We start from the raw sequence: 16,365 nt of genomic DNA on the forward strand, positions 1-16,365 counted from the left end.
CTTCTTTGGCAGTCCAGTGATTAGGATGCCAAGCTTCCACTGCAGAGGGTACAGGTTTGATCCCTGATCAGGGAGTTAAGATCCCACAAGGCATGCAACGTGGTGAAAGAAAGAAAGAAATACAATTAGTTAGTAGAGAAGTAACACCCAGGCCAGTCTCAACAGGTATTTCTTGGCTCTTTTTGTTCAACACCACCTAATAAAGGCGTCTTACCTTGAGGGGAGTGGGAAGGAGAGGGGTAAAGTCTTCTTCCCTTAGAGGGACCATCTCCATATCTGCAACCAAACCCACCTCCTAACTACTCTCAGCTCAAAACACAGTCTCCAGGACCCCCTACCTGGTGCCATCCATCCACTTTGCTGATTCTAGACTCTTGGGAAGGGCAATTTAATACAATGTCATGTTGTTCTGGGAAGGGAATCAAATAAGACCTCTGGCAAATTTGGTACAATGGATCAGAAATCTTTAATTAGAGGGGCAATTTCTCTCCTAGGACTTTATCTACGAGAAATCACCATAAATGTAGACCAAATAGCTGCAGGATGTTGTTGGCAAATCTGTTGATAATAATGAAAAGCTGAAAACAACATAGGAGATGAAAACATGCACAGGGGATTCAGTAAATAGTATGTTTCATGCAATAAAACTATGCAACCATTTACCAATAATGCTGTAGAATTTTAGACATAGAAAAATGTTCAGGTTATATTCTTAAGTAGAAAGTATTAATCACTCAGTCGTATTTGACTCTTTGCAACTCCACGGACCATAGCCCGCAAAGCTCCTCCTTCCATGGGATTTTCCAGGCAAGAATACTGGAGTGGGTTGCCAATTCCTTCTCCATGGGATCTTCCCGACCCAGGGATAGAACCCATATCTCCTTTTTTTTTTTTTTTTTCAGACAAGACATTATTCCAAATGTCTTTATTTTTTTTATTTTTATTTTTTAATTTTTAGTCCTTTATTTTCTAAACCTCAAAATCCTCAATTCTCACATGCATTCCCAAACACGAACCCCCCTCCCACCTCCCTCCCCAGAACACCCCTCCGGGTCATCCCCATGCACCAGCCCCAAGCATGCTGCATCCCGCGCCAGACACAGACTGGCGACTCAATCCACATGATAGTACACATGTTAGAATGTCATTCTCCCAAATCATCCCACCCTCTCCCTCTCCCTCTGAGTCCAAAAGTCCGTTATACACATCTGTGTCTCTTTCCCTGTCTTGCATACAGGGTCATCATTGCCATCTTCCTAAATTCCATATATATGTGTTAGTATACTGTATTGGTGTTTTTCTTTCTGGCTTACTTCACTCTGTATAATCGGCTCCAGTTTCATCCATCTCATCAGAACTGATTCAAATGAATTCTTTTTAACGGCTGAGTAATACTCCATTGTGTATATGTACCACAGCTTGCTTATCCATTCATCTGCTGATGGACATCTAGGTTGTTTCCATGTCCTGGCTATTATAAACAGTGCTGCGATGAACATTGGGGTACATGTGTCTCTTTCAATTCTGGTTTCCTCGGTGTGTATGCCCAGAAGTGGGATTGCTGGGTCATAAGGTAGTTCTATTTGCAATTTTTTAAGGAATCTCCACACTGTTCTCCATAGTGGCTGTACTAGTTTGCATTCCCACCAACAGTGTAGGAGGGTTCCCTTTTCTCCTGCATTGCAAGAAGGAGATACTCTTTACCATCTGAGCCACCAGGGAAGGCCCCATAAGTAGAAAAGTAGCTATAAAATAGGACATACAATATGTCTTATTTTTAATATATGTACAAATGTACTGTAGAAAGATTAGGATGGATTTGTGTTAGAGAAAAGTTCTCAAACAAGAAGCAAAAATTCCAAACCATAAAAGGCAAATATTAATAAACTAATCTTCATTAGAATTAAGACTGTTCAAAGTTCACCATAAAAAACTGAAAAAATAAGCCACAAACTGGAAAATGTTTGTAACAATCTGACAAAGATTAGATAAAGAGTTCCTACAAATCAACAAGACAAAGACAATCAAAAAGAAAAATAAGCTGAAAATTTGAACAAACACAGAAAATAGAAAACGTGAACAGCCAGTGAGCATATGAAAAGATGCTCAACCTCTTAGTGATTCAGGAAATCCAAATTAAAAGCTCATTTCATGTCCACTAGATCGGCAAAACCTAAAAGGCTGAACAAATCCAAATGTGATCACTTGCATGGAATAAGGAAAGCTCCTTGACACTGGTTTTAGGGGGGTCAATCTGTACAACTTTGGAAAACAACTTGTCATTATTCTGCACTTACTCTACAACCCAGCAATCCCATTCCTGGATACATTCTAGAGAAACATATCTGTGCACAGGAAAGGTGGGCAATGATGTTCAGGTTGGCAGGACTGAGCCCTCAGCCTCCTGCCCTTCAAAGTGAAAGCATCAGTTGCTTAGTTGTGTCTGACTCTTTGTGACCCCATGGACTATAGCCCACCAGGCTCCTCTGTCCATGGGATTCTCCAGGCAATACTACTGGAGCAGATTGCCATTCCTTTCTCCAGGGCGTCTTCCTGACCCAGGGGTTGAACCCCTATTTCCCACATTGCAGGCAGATTGTTTACCATCTGAGCCAAAGATGCCTAAAGCACCTGATGAATTCATCTCCCTTCCACCCTGCCTTCTGGCTTTCTTTTGTTTCATTTGCCCTGGGACTGGGCCCTAACTCCTGCACAATTCTGGGTGGTGTGATTCAGCCTTCAGCCTTGCTGGGCAGCCATGGATGGGCAAGCAGATCTCAGACTCATCAATTGAGTGGAAGTAGTGAGATGAGCGGGAGCTTCCGTGACTCTCCCAAGGGCCAGGGAGAGGCCAAGAGTGCTTAGGGTGTTGGGAGAAGCGGTAGGTTTGCAGGCAGAGCTGGCTCACAGATCACTCCGCTGCTGTACAAAAGACAGCTCGATATGAAGTCATCAGAAGCATCTCTAAGATACACTGCCAAGGGGAAGAAAGCAGGCAGAGCAGCTACCCTTGTAAAGTGTGTAGACGTGCATTCACTTGTGTGCAGAAAATTTCTCTGAGCCCAGAAAACTGGCGTCCGGGGAGGAGGAGGAGTGGTTAGCCGTCAACAGGAGAGATTTCCTTTCATTCCATCCCCTTCTGTACCTTTTTATTTTGTATGCTGTATATGATCCTATGGGGAAATAAATACAGTAATTAAAAAATGGAAACAAAATGCAATCATATTAAATATAACACCAATGTAACTATTAGGTGATTCCAATTTGTTGTTGATCACCGTTGACATAATGCTGCTTTGTAGACACATGATTAAACTTTATTGCTTTGAATTTTAGAAAGTTTTCATTATTTTTTATTTGGCTGTGCTGGGTCTTAACTGTGGCATGTGGTATCTCAGCTGTGGCACGCAGGGTCTAGTTCCCTGATCAGGGATCAAACCTGGGCTCCTGCTTTGGAAGCTCAGAGTCTTAACTGCTGAACCAACAAGGAAGTCCCTGGGAAGTTTTGAAAATGTGTTTCCAGTCAACTTTTATAGGTTTCAGGACCCTGTGGCTTCTTGCATTACCCCTTCCAGGTCAAAGGCATAGAGCAGACCCCTTCATCACCTATGCAGCGCACTGATTCCCTAATGGCTACTTTAGGCTTGTATCCTTTTGATTTAAATCATCTTTTGGGTTGTCCCTCAGGGTTGCTCTGTATCTCAAGTGGGTCCATGCGGAACTGGCATGGCCCTCGCCTTACTCAGGAGCAAAAATACCCAAGGTCACTTTCTAGACCTCAGTCTCCCAGTGGTCTCTATGGTACTTGTGTGTCTTCCCACCTGAGATACTCGGCTGTCTCCCACTCCTCCTCTCCTTGCTCACTCTTGTATAGCCCCACTGGTTTCCTTGTTCCTCAACTCCCACCATGGCACGGAGCATTCTAAGATGGTACCCAAGATTTCCAACCCCCTAGGTGTGCCTGTCCAGCATAATCCCCTGGACTGTGACTATGATGGAGTTCACTCCCATGATTAGGTTAGGTTATACGTCATAGCTGACTGTGTGATGAGATGGCTGGATGGCATCACTGACTCAATGGACATGAGTTTGCGTAAACTCTGAGAGTTGATGATGGACAGGGAGGCCTGGCATGCTGCAGTCCATGGGGTCGCAAAGAGTCAGACATGACAGCGACTGAACGGAACTGACTGTGCCAGACTTGGGACTCACAGAGGTGAGAGCTAAATGGATCTTGTTTTCAGCCACTAAATCAATTCCTGGGTCAGGAAGATCCCCGGGAAAAGGAAATGGTAACTCACTCCAGTATTTTCGCCTGGGAAATCCCATGCACAGCACAGCCTAGTAGGCTACCGCCCACACGGTCGCAAAGAGTCGGACACGACTGAGCAACTTAGCAAGCACGCACGCCAGGTCTTAGTTGCAGCCTGTAGGATCCCCAGTTGTGGCATGCAGGATCTAGTTCCCTGACCAAGGATTGAACCAGCGCCCCTGCTTTAGGAGCTTGGAGTCTTAGCCACTGGACCACCAGGGAAATCTCCATAGAACCCTATTTTTATCCAGTGTGTTGTAATCATTTATTTACTGTCATCATTCTTTCTGATGCTCAAATCATCCCAGCAGCTCCTAGGCTCTGTTGACATGTCCCCAGCATTACTTGAGCGCTTCTACTTTTATAGCACAAAGTAGATGTTCCAGGCTTACTGTGTACTTTCCTTGGCCCAGCTCTCAAGTCAGTCATTTTCCCAAGGATTCCTGGTTCCTTTCAGGGGACAATGCTACATTTAGCAACCAAGATTTGGTGTTATGAGTACACATTGCTATGTGGGTATTAGTGCTCCTAGGCTCTCTCTGTGGATAGAGCTGAGAAACACACGTCTGGAGCACAGACACACACATTTACATCTATGCGTATCTGTCTACACTTATCTAATGCCATTAGCTCACACTGATTTCCCCCAGCACCACGGGGTTCACACTAGCCTTTCCCATTTTCATATCTGGGATTCCCTTCTCTGACCCATCCTCACTCAGCTGCTTTTCCATGACTGGTCCCATGTCCCGCCCACCACCTGCAACAAATATTGGAAAAGGGAAGGAGGAAAGAGGAAGCTGAAATTAAAAAAAAAAATTTTTTTAACTAGTACAAAAATTAAAACTATAGAAAAGAACATAGTGAAAAATCTCCCTCCCACCCATCTCATTCCAATCCTGGTCCTGTCCACAGCTAACATTATTATTAGTTTGTTATATACACAAGCTGGTATTCAAATATTTTTTATTTCCCCCCTCTTTTATCCAAAGTATTCCTGATATCCCTTTTATTTGTCAATATATCTTGGAGATCCTGCTATATCAGTACATAAAAAGTGACCTCACCCTTTTTGTAGTTGTATAGTCTTCCTCTGGCTAGTCCACACTTCACTTAACCTCATTTAATTTTATTTAAATGACAGACATTTAGACTGCATCTGAGGTGAAACAAGACTAAACTGAGCTAAACAAGACTGCAGTGAATAACCTTGAAAGTATTCATTTCACATGTGTCCATACACATCCACAGAATACATTTTCAGAAGTGGGATCATTGGTGTGACCTTATATATTTATGTGTTTAATGATGAAAGGTCTCCCCTCTTAGAATGTCCGCTCCAAGAAGAAAGGGACTCTGTTCTTTATTTCCCCCCCCCGGCTGAGCTGGGTCTTCATTGCAGCCGCAGGCGTCCTCCAGTTGGGGCATGCAGGCTCTTCATTGTGATGCATGGGCTTCTCAATACGGCGGCTTCTCTTGCCGCAGAACATGGGCCCTAGAGCATGGGCTCAGTATCTGTGGTTTGCAGGCTTAGTTGCTCCACTTAGTATGTGGCATCTTCCCAGACCAGGGATTGAACCCATGTCACCTGAATCGGCAGGTGGATTCTTAACCACTGGACCGGCAAAGAAGTCCAGGGACTCTGTTCTATTCATCACTGTTTTCCCAGCATCCAGAACCATCAGACTATGTCAGGCACTCAGTACATATGTACTCACTAAAAGAATGACCAACGCCCTCTGGTTGTGGACTTGAGTCTCAAGCACGAAGGGACCATTCACTGTGTGCTAAGTGTTATGCATCATCTTGCTAATCCTCCAAACGCCGGTGAGGTAAGGACTGTTTGGACGCCCCCACTTTACAGATGAGAGCCCTGAGGCCCAGAGAGGAAACACAAGAGGCTGATGTCACACAGCTAATCAATGATAAAGCCACAGTTCCCATCCAGTGAGTCAGACTCTGGAGTCACCAACAACCTCACCTCTCAGCACATCTCTTCTCTCCCCACACACAGCGTAGTCTCCCAGCCCCATGTGGCCCCTTCATCTTGACTCATCTACTTTCCTGGTCCTAGCCACTTCTTAGCCTCAACCCCAGCCAAAGGCACCAGCTCTGCACCCTCAGCCAACACAGGACAGATCCAAGGAGAGGCGCTGTCATTTCCATACAGCTGTCCCCGAGAGCCAGGCCCTACCCAAGCCCCCCCATTTCCCCTGAAAAAGCTGAATTGTCTTGGCTGTTTGGGGGGCACCTCTCGGCACAGGCCGGGCTGCCTGGGCAGGGCCTGGCTGAGCTATTATCCTACATTATCTCACTCCCCTGCTCCTGAAAAGAACCAGTGACTGCTCGCCCCCCTCAGCCCTCCCCTGCTTGCTCCTGTCTTTTACACTTAATTACCTCACTCATTACCCCGCAGCCTGCAGAGGCCGGACCACAACTGGGGCGTGAGTAATCCCCACATCATACACCCAGCCAGCCGGCCAGCAAGGAGCAAATTGCTCATGCAGCCCATAAATAAAGGAACAGGGCCCACTCAGGCCTTCGAAGCAGAAGGACCTTCACTGAGGCTGCAGTGTGGGGCAGGCATGGGCCCCAGCATCCCAGTTGGCCTTTGCCAGCCCTGGTGAGATGACGGCCCCTAGCTCCCCCACCTCTGCTACCCCAGACGGTGACCTTGAACTTCCCCAGGCCACTGAAGTCACAGCTCATTGCCACTGACAGATGGGGCAGCAGGGGCCCACACACCTTCCTTACCATAGCCAGGGAGCTGTCCGCGTGGCTTCCAGGCTCCCTGCATGACCTCTCGAGCCATCTCTCACCACCTCCAACCCCCACACAGAATGCCCGTGTGTCCTCTTCCTCTTTCTTCCTCACCTCCTCTGCACATGCTGCTGCCCCCGCTTCCTGAGAACCTTTCCTGAGCATCCACAGACCCTGTTCATGTCTACTCACTTAAGAGACCACCTCCTCAGAGACCCTTCCCTAATTCCTCCAGGCTGCATGAGGGAACCTCATGGACCCATCAAAGCATCAAGCCTCTATGTTGTCACTGGCTTTGCTTGCGTCTTATGAAGGAAGGACTGAGCCGCATACATGTCCCTTTGCCTAGTGCCCAGCCTAGGTCCTGGCACGTTACCAGGTCACTTACATGAGTGAGTGAATGAATGAATAAGTGAATGAATGAGGTTGATGACTGGTAAGCTGTCTGCGCTGCATGAAGGGATTTGAACCCCCTTTCCCCTGTGACAAGGGCCTACCCCCTCCCAGGCTACAGGTTCCTGCAGTCCAGGGCCTCTGAGCTCATAAGGGAGGATGATCTAAGACTTCTCTAAGGCTAAAACTTCCCTCCCTCTCTAGAAGGTCAGGCTCAGGCTCTTTCCCTCGCATCACCTTGGCAAACACAAGCTTCTCCTCCCTGAGATAAGACAGCCCATTCTTGGCCGGGAAGTCACCTGCACAACCTCTTCTCTTTCACTTCCTACATCACCTCCCACCACCTCTGCTGGTCCATCACCTCTCACAGTACCTCAGGGAGGCTGACCCAGGAGCTGACTGTGTGGTCAGCTTCTCCTGGCCTGAAGAACTTCATCTCACCCTCCTGCTCCCCTCATAGACCCAGGATACTGGAGGGAACTCAGAAAGGTTCCCCTGGAAAGGCACGGAGCTCTTAAAACCTGAAGGTCCAGAATTCATGAAACCCTTTTTCATCTGGTGAACCCTATGGATCTCTCTCAGAATAATGTCTTTACATTCATAACATATATAGCATTACAAAGGCAATCAATTATATTGAAAGCTATCAAAATATTAAAAATAAATCTACATTACGGTAATACATATGTTTCTTGATTATGCATTATAGCACAAGGATTTAGCAAAAAACTGTTGCAATTTCCAAGTCATGATGAGTGTAAATGGTATTTCAAGTTGTCTGGAACATCTGTAATGTGACAAGAAAATATCTGTGATTTCTATTAGTGACAATGTTACAGGCCCTGTTAATGCCACTATGATCTGTGGCCTGCATTCATTACAGAAGGAATGATAAATTTCAGAAAGAAGCGAGTGAAATTGAAGGCGCAATCCTTTTTCTATCTCAGTTAATGGTGGACCTCCTGTATTACTTCTATGGACCCCAGGTTAGGAGCATCTGTGATGGGGAATGACAAGTGTATCTCAAGTAAACTAACATGTCCATTCCTGTATCTTGGCAGACATCATTAATCAATTAGAGCAGTCTGCCACACTGAGCCCAAACTCAGTTCCAAAATCTATCTCAACACTATGCTTTGGGGTACAGCTACCAACCAATCAACATGGGTTCTTAAGCTGAAGTCAATTTGCCATTCCTTGGGGAGGGGAGGGGGCAATGCCATTGTCAGAATGAGATTAAGGGCAAAGAGGCAGTAAAATGAGGCTGAGCAACCGTGCAGGACAGCACAGCAACAGCGTATTAAAGAGCAATAGCGCATTAAAAGGCAGAGACATTATTTTGCCAAGAAAGGTCCTTCTGAAGCTATGGTTTTTCCAACAGTCACATATGGATGTGAAAGTTGGACCATAAAGAAGGCTGAGCACCGAACAGCTGATGCTTTCACACTGTAGTGCTGGAGAAGACTCTCAAGAGTCCATTGTACAGGAGATCAACAGCAAGGAGATCAAACCAGTCCATCCTAAAGGAAATCAACCCTGAATATTCACTGGAAAGACTGGTGCTGAAGCTGAAGCTCCAGTACTTTGGCCACCTGATGCGAAGAGCCGACTCATTGGAAAAGAACCCTGATGCTGGGAAAGGCTGAGGGCAGGAGGAGAAGGGGCAACAGAGGATGAAATGGTTGGACGGCAACATCGACTCAATGGACATGAGTTCGAGCAAACTCCAGGAGATAGTGAAGGACGGGGGAACCTAGTGTGCTGCAGTCCATGGGGTCCCAAAGAGTTGGACATGAGTGAGTGAGTGAACAACAGCAACAACAATACAAGGAGCAGGCATAAAAGCAGAGCAGCCTAATGTACGTCAGCAGGGCAAACAGGCACCAAAAAGCGTATGAAATACTGGACAAGTCATTAGGAGTCCAATATCTAGAGTGAGGAAGGGTACAGGCCCCTTTCTGCTCAGCTCTGCTTAGATATTTTGGGGAGTTCTGTGTTCCATTCTGGGCCCCACACTCTCAGAAAAAACATCGAAAAACTGGAACATGGTTGAGGGAAGCAACCAGGATGGGTAGATATGTGGAAAGCATATCCTGTACCACTAATTTACTCACCGTGAACAGGTACTAACTCCTCTGAGTCACCTTGTGCTGGGAGTTGGGAACACCAATAGGAGCAGGCCCAGGCCACTGCCCTAGGAGTAAACTTGGAAAGAACTAGGTGTCTTCCTATCCCTGAGGAGCCATCTGGACCAGAAGGCTGGAACTTGTGGTATTCCACTCAATCTGGGAAAAATACTACTGGAGTTTCTGGCTTCCCAGCTGGCACTAGAGGTAACCCACCTGCCAACGCAGGAGACATTAGACACTCAGGGTTCGATCCCTGGGTTGGGAAGATCCCCTGGAGGAGGGAACAGAAATCCACTCCAGCATTCTTACCTGAAGATCCCATGGACAGAGGAGCCTGGCGGGCTACAGTCCACAGGGTCGCAAAGAGTCGGACACAGTTGAAGCAACTCAGCATGCACATTGGAGTTTCCAGACAATGGCTGCTGAGTCATCAAGGATCCATGATAGCAAACAAGCTTGAAGAATCTCCAAGAGGGTCAGACACCAGGATAGGAGGCTTCTTGTGTCCAAAATAAAAAAGAAGAAAAAAATAGGTCAAAGGCCTGGCCTGAGGGAAATGTCCCTGCTAAATGGGCCCCAACGCCAATGCTGGAGGCTGAGTCCCTGATCTTTGTCCCTGGTGCTTTTGGACACTCAGTGTAGAGGCTGACATACTCTAGCCAGTGTGTCATGGGCCTAGGGCTGACGACATGACTGCCCCTAGCTACAGAGGACATGGGGGAGGCCAGTACCGACTCTGCTAGTGGGAGGAGGGGACTCATCAGACCAGGTAGTTGGAAGGTTCTGGGCAATTGAAAGGAAGGTCACCTGTCCACTCCAGTCACCAAGGGTTGGGTTCCTCTGCTGTGCCCGACTCTGTGCTCAGCACTTTCCTTGGATTGTCTCTGTTAAGCATCTCCTCTCTGCCCAGTGTGTGATGTGCTTATCAATGCACATTTGACAGGTAAGAAAAGTGAGACCAGAGAAATTAAGTCATTTGCCCTGTTCTTTTCACTCCTCCACAGAGGTGGGCCAGCTGAAGCAGAGGGAATCACTATCCACTTTGAAGCCAACCCAAACAGGTGAGTTCTAGGTGCCCCCAGACCTGGCATCTCTAGGACTGCAGACTGCATCTGCCATGGCCAACGCAAGTGTGGATTCCCTGTGTCCCAACCAAGCACCTGCTGCCTTCTGGACTCTATGCAGAAGTCATCTCTCCAGAGAGGTTCCTTACCCACCCCATCTACAACAGCCCCATTCTATCTCTGCCCCACGTCGCCTGTCTTCCTGACACTTTGTAAATAGGAAGCTGGCGTATCTACCTGTTTATTATTATCTGTCAGCACAGTAAGGTGGACATGAGCTGCCTGAGAGCAGGTCTTTGTTCTGTCCACTGCTGCACCCTAGTTCTGAGCACAGTGCCTGGCACAGAGTAGATGCTCAGTAAACATCTGCAGACTTACGAGCTGTGAGCTCTTGGGCCATTTCTTAACTTCTCTGTGCCTATGTGGTCTTTTATAACACGATTGTCATCATATGACCTCCAAAAGCAGTCAAGAAAATTCCATGAGTTCATGCTGTATCACAGCCAAGGAGGAAGAGAAGTTGCTCAGTCGTGTCCAGCTCTTTGCGACCCCATGGACTGTAGCCCACCAGGATCCTCTAAATTGTCCAGGCAAGAATACTGGAGCGGGTTGCCATTTTCTTCTCCAGGGGATCTTGCTGCCCCAGGGATCGAACCAGGTCTCCTGCATTGCAGGCAGATTCTTTACCCTCTGAGCCACCAGGGAAGCTCCTGTGTCACAGCCAAGAAGACCTTTTAATGAGCCCCTACCATGTGCCAGGTCAGTGGGATTTCACTGCAGGGCCTTGACCAGTAGAGCCTCAGGAGTCGACAGGAGATACTCCTTGGGGCTGAAAGGTTTAAGAGGTCAACAGAGAGAGTGAACGCCACATTCAAAATGGCTGGTGTTACTGAGTACCAACTGTGTGTGAACGAGCATCCTAAACATCTCACTGGATTCCCACCTGCTCTGTGAAGGAGGTACCATTAGCATCCTCCTTTGACAGCTGAAGAGACGGAGGTACAAGGAGGATAGGTAAGTTGCCCAGGGTAGATAACTCATCAGTAAGCAGCAGAAGAGGGAGCTGAACCCAGGCCATCCATGCTTTTAACCTCTCTGCTCCCCTGGCCCTCTACAGCCAGAGTGAGAGAGAGGGGAGGCTGTGAAGGTGTGCACTTGGAGTCTGTGGGTGTTCTGACTTCTTAGGAGTCTGTCCACTAGTCTGGGGTCAGGCACAGGTCAATATTGACAGCCCCCTGCCTCCATGCACCTGGGCCACCGCCTGACTTTCTCCGGAAGCTGATGGGTCCCAGCTGGTATATGAGCAGAGGCAAAAGCAGGAGGCAGAGCTAGAGGGTGCAGAGAAGGGTTGAATCCTCTGTGCCAGGAGCCCTGGGAGCCCGGAAATGCCAACTCTGCAGCTTCGGCGGCCGCCTTAGCATCTGCCAGGGATGGTTCTCAGCTCGGCTGGTAGGGAAGAGATGGAGGCAGGAGAGGCCACCGTGGGGTGAAGGAGCCAGCCTTGATCTGGCAGGGAGCAGCCTGAAAGTCCCAAAGAAGGCACTTGCTTGTTCCGTGCCTCAGTTTCCCCAACTGCCAAACAGGGATAGGCAGGGAACAATGCTGATATCCTGAAGGCTGTTCAAGTAGAGCTTCTATTTATCAAGTACTGATTATGCTCCAGGCCTCATAGAGCCCTATTTACCTCAGTTTACAAAGCTGACACAGAGGCACGTAGAGGCAAAGTGGCTTGCCTGAAATTACGCAGCCTGAAGAGGCACAGCTGGGATCAACACTTGGCTCAGGGTGACCCGGGCCCAAACTCTGAGCTATGTCACTTGCTTCAGTGTGAGGCTCTTGTGAGGAGCTGTTTAGCCTCTCCATCCCTGACACATGCTGAGGGCTTGTCCCAAGGCCCCCTGACCTGGCAGGGAGCCCAGTGATCAGATTCTTGCAACCAGTCCTTTTCAGAGGCTTCAGGGAGTTGCTTAAAGGGTGACCTTGCCATAGTCAGGAACATCTCAAATTTGGAAGGAAAGATACTTTAATGGGGGAAGGTCAAGGACTGTGGTAGTCAGGATAAGGACTCAATTATCCCCCAAAGGAGAGGAAAACCTTGAGTGTTGATGAACTAACCCAAGCTCAGGCCAAAAAGGATCAAGGTGAATTGGGGGAGATGGATCACAAGGAGTTTTTTCCAGTCAGTTTATTCATTCATTTAAGATACATACTTATTGAGCACTTATTATTTGCCCACCACTATGTAGGTGATAAGAGTGTGGCAGTGAATGGAAGAGATATGGGCCCCCACCCCCATTAAGGAGCAGTCAGCCCTGGGGGGTGTGGGGGAGGGAGACTCCCTTTGGCACCTCTGGCCCTATTAGAAAGAGGGATTGTATATTTAAGATCAGGGTTTGAATCCTGACACCTAGCTGGGTCTCCATGGGCAAGACACTTTGCCTCTCTGAGCCTTGGTTTCTTCATCTGTAAAATGGGGATAGCTGTGGGTCCCCACTTCAAAGACCGTTCTGATGATTAAATGAGGTAATCCACAGAAAGGGTTGGATTTGGCTCCTGGCACAGAAGAAGTGCTCAATAAATGTCAGCTAGCATTATTATCATCTGTGTCTTTAAAACACGCTCCTTCGCACTGCATATCATCTCTGTCCTGGGCTAGATCTTAGAGTCAAGCGGGGCAGCAGTGGAGGAGGGGTTAACTAGGCAAAGAGGGAGGGAAAGCATTCTCTGGGCAGCAGAAACAGTATCTGCAAAGGCCTGAGGTGGGAGGCTTTGAGGAACAGGGTAGAAGCTCCAGGAGCATGTGGGACCCTGCCACACACTCAGCTACACTAGTCAGGCCCCTTCCTGAAGTCTGTTGAGGCTCTGAGCTCCGAAGCCAATGAGGAATGAGAATGGAAAGGTTCCCAGGAGAGGAGGTGGCATGGCAGAGTGGTGAGACCACAGCCTCTGGGGCAGGCTGTCTGGACTGGACCCATGACTCACAACCTACTGGCTGTAAAGCCCTGGACAAGTTACTTAACCGCTCTGGGCTCAGTCTCCTCCCCTGAAAATGGGGCTCACGACACTGACGAGTCAGAAGTCGAGTGTGAGGATTAACTAAGGTGATATTTGTAAAGTGTGTAGATGAGGACCTGGCACATAGCCCAGAGCTGTGTTTATTAAATGAATCAAGAAAAACATGCAGCAGCCGAAGGGAGGTGCCCGCCGCTCTGGACTGCAGTCCCTGAGAGCCTCCCACTGCAGCGCCCTCTCAGTCGGCCACAGTGTCTGAGCTGAGGCCACCCTCCTTCCGGGATGCTCGGCTGATGACTGGGCACCGTGGGGAACCAGGGCCTGGTATTCCACCCAGCATGAGACTCCTCTGCAGGAAGTCTTGGGCCCAGAGCTCCCTGTGGCTCTGGCCAGACTTCCTTCGAGCTGCACCACTGCCTGGGGCTCCTCTTACCCAGTCTCCTCTCCTTTCACAGATGTCAGACTTGCGCCCTAGTCTGAAGGCGCACCTCTTTTTCTTGCAGGTGTTATCCCCATAAGTTGCACTTCCATCTTGGTTTTCAAATCTGCTTCCAGGGACCAAATTGACCAGAGAAAGAATATAGCAGGGATCAGATTCCAGAGGTCCTGCCCCCGCAGGGCCTTGGGCCATTGTCTCCGAGTCAGGGAGTACAGAGCTGTGAAAAGTCAGTTTCAGGCTTCTCCTACCCTCTTTCCTTAGGCTCGGAAGAGGGAGGGCCTGGAGAAATATACTGGAGAAACAGGCAGACTAAGGAAGCTTACCAGAGAAAAAGCCCCATCAACATCAAGTGGATGCATTTGTAGCCACTCTCCTCCTTGAAATTCATACAGAATCCCATTATTGGCACTGGACAGCAGCTCAGGGACCAGCTTGTCCCATGCCCATTTGACAGACCAGAAGGCTGGAGCCCAGAGGAGGAGCAGAGAGAGAAGAATCAGGCTCCCGACTCCCAGAGCAGTGCTCCTTTCTAATACCATGGAGTGAAGCCTGAATATAATGCCTGGTCCCCCTTTACAGTTGTCCAGAGTGAGGTTCAGGTGGCTCTGCCAGCTACCTGGGGTTACACAGCACTGTGAGTTACATCCAGACACTAGTAGCTCCCCTCCTTCGTGATGGGCAAGATAGGGTTGAAATCTGAAGGACAGCAGAGCAGATCGGTAGGGCAGAAAGGGCAGAGCCTGCAGCCTTCACCAGCTAAACCAGTTACGCCAAGCCTGGGACTCCTGGAGAGGCAGGCAGTAGACCAGAGGGATGTGAGACCCTCCCCAGCTCTTCCCCACAATAACCATATGGCCTTGGGCCAGTCATTTCACCCTCATCTGTCAACAGGTCAATAACAGAGCCTTCTCCCATGAGGACATGGTGAAGCTCAGATGAGAAATGATAACAAAAGTAGTCAACAATTATCAAGTCAAATGATTGTGTGTCAGGCACTGCTCTAAACCCTTTACAGATACATTATCATTTAATCCTCACTGCAGCACTGGAGATGGGCTTCCCAGGTGGCTCAGCGGTAAAGAATCCACTTGCCAATGCAGGAGACACAGAAGATGCAGGTTCGATCCCTGGGAGAAGGAAATGGCAGCCCACTCCAGTATTCTTGCCTAGGGAATCTCATGGACAGAGGAGCCTGGCGGGCTAAAGTCCCTTGGATCACAGAGTCGGACATGATTGAGCAACTGAGCATGCACCTACACAACACTGGGGATAATCCCTTTTAAAATCTCCATTTTCCAGATGAGGAAATGGAGGTACGGAGAAGCAAAGCTGGGAAATGACAGAGCATGGATTAGAACTGAAAACAGGCTGATTCCAAATCCCTCTACAGAAAGCCTCTGGCAAGGCCAGTTTCTGTGAAGGGTAGATGTTTAGAACAGTGCCAGGCACGTGAAGTCACTGTTGATATAGTAATAATTATTGTTGTCATTGGAGAAATTTGCCATAGGCAATGCTGTCTTCTTAAAAGTCAGAAGAATGAGTTTCCTGACATGGTTTTTGAAATTTTATCATTTCTTCTCTTCAGAAGTAAGGGAGAAGTTAGCAAGTACTCAAGATAAATGTTTCTTGAACCGAAACATTTTATAGTCTTTTTGGAAAACACAAAAAAGAAGGTGGAGAAACACCCGTAGTTCCACCATCCTTCTTTCACTTTTCTGTGCAAGTTTATCTTTATTTTGACCCATAGTTGCAAATGTGCTGTAAGGGATTTCAAGATTTTGCATCTTTCATTGAAAGACAAGGTCTTTCTCCATACGATAATTTTTAATGGCTGAAGAATATTCCATCAAGGGAATGTTTTCTTCACAGCTCTCCCCCATTTTCTCCAACTTGAGGGTTTTATTCTGGTCTCTGATGCTGTAGCAAGCATGCCTGGGATTAAAGTTCTTTTCTTATTTGATATGACTTGGAGAAATGAATTCCTAAACATGGCTTTTCTGAAACCAGTGAGCCAGTATTGGGGGGAAGTTTGGGAGACAGAAGGCCCTCCATGATGTCCTAGTGCTGAAACCACGCCAGAGGTTGTGTATTTCATCCTTGCTCAAGGACACCCGACCCCGTGGGTATTTTTGAACTTCAACTTCTGGGCTGAGGGTTTCTTCCATCTGCTAAAGGTGCCTGCCCGCCCACACCACCTACTAGCCAGAGGTCACAGACTTGGGATCTGATCTTCAACCCGACAATAGTGAACTATGG

The 16,365-nt window shown here is 47.9% G+C and overlaps 1 long non-coding RNA gene across 1 annotated transcript in view; it reads right to left on the reverse strand.

Moving 5' to 3' along the window:
- Positions 1-3,008: 3,008 nt before the first annotated feature.
- Positions 3,009-16,365, reverse strand: part of LOC138417128 (uncharacterized) — a 42,001-nt gene continuing 28,644 nt past the window's right edge. The window contains exons 2-3 of the long non-coding RNA XR_011247995.1: positions 9,904-10,093; positions 3,009-3,173 (exon numbers count right to left, since the gene is read on the reverse strand). This is a non-coding gene — a long non-coding RNA (uncharacterized lncRNA). The remainder of the gene's footprint in view (positions 3,174-9,903; positions 10,094-16,365) is intronic.

This window comes from Ovis canadensis, chromosome 13 (assembly GCF_042477335.2).
Source record: "Ovis canadensis isolate MfBH-ARS-UI-01 breed Bighorn chromosome 13, ARS-UI_OviCan_v2, whole genome shotgun sequence".
In the NCBI taxonomy this organism is placed as follows: Eukaryota; Metazoa; Chordata; class Mammalia; order Artiodactyla; family Bovidae; genus Ovis; species Ovis canadensis.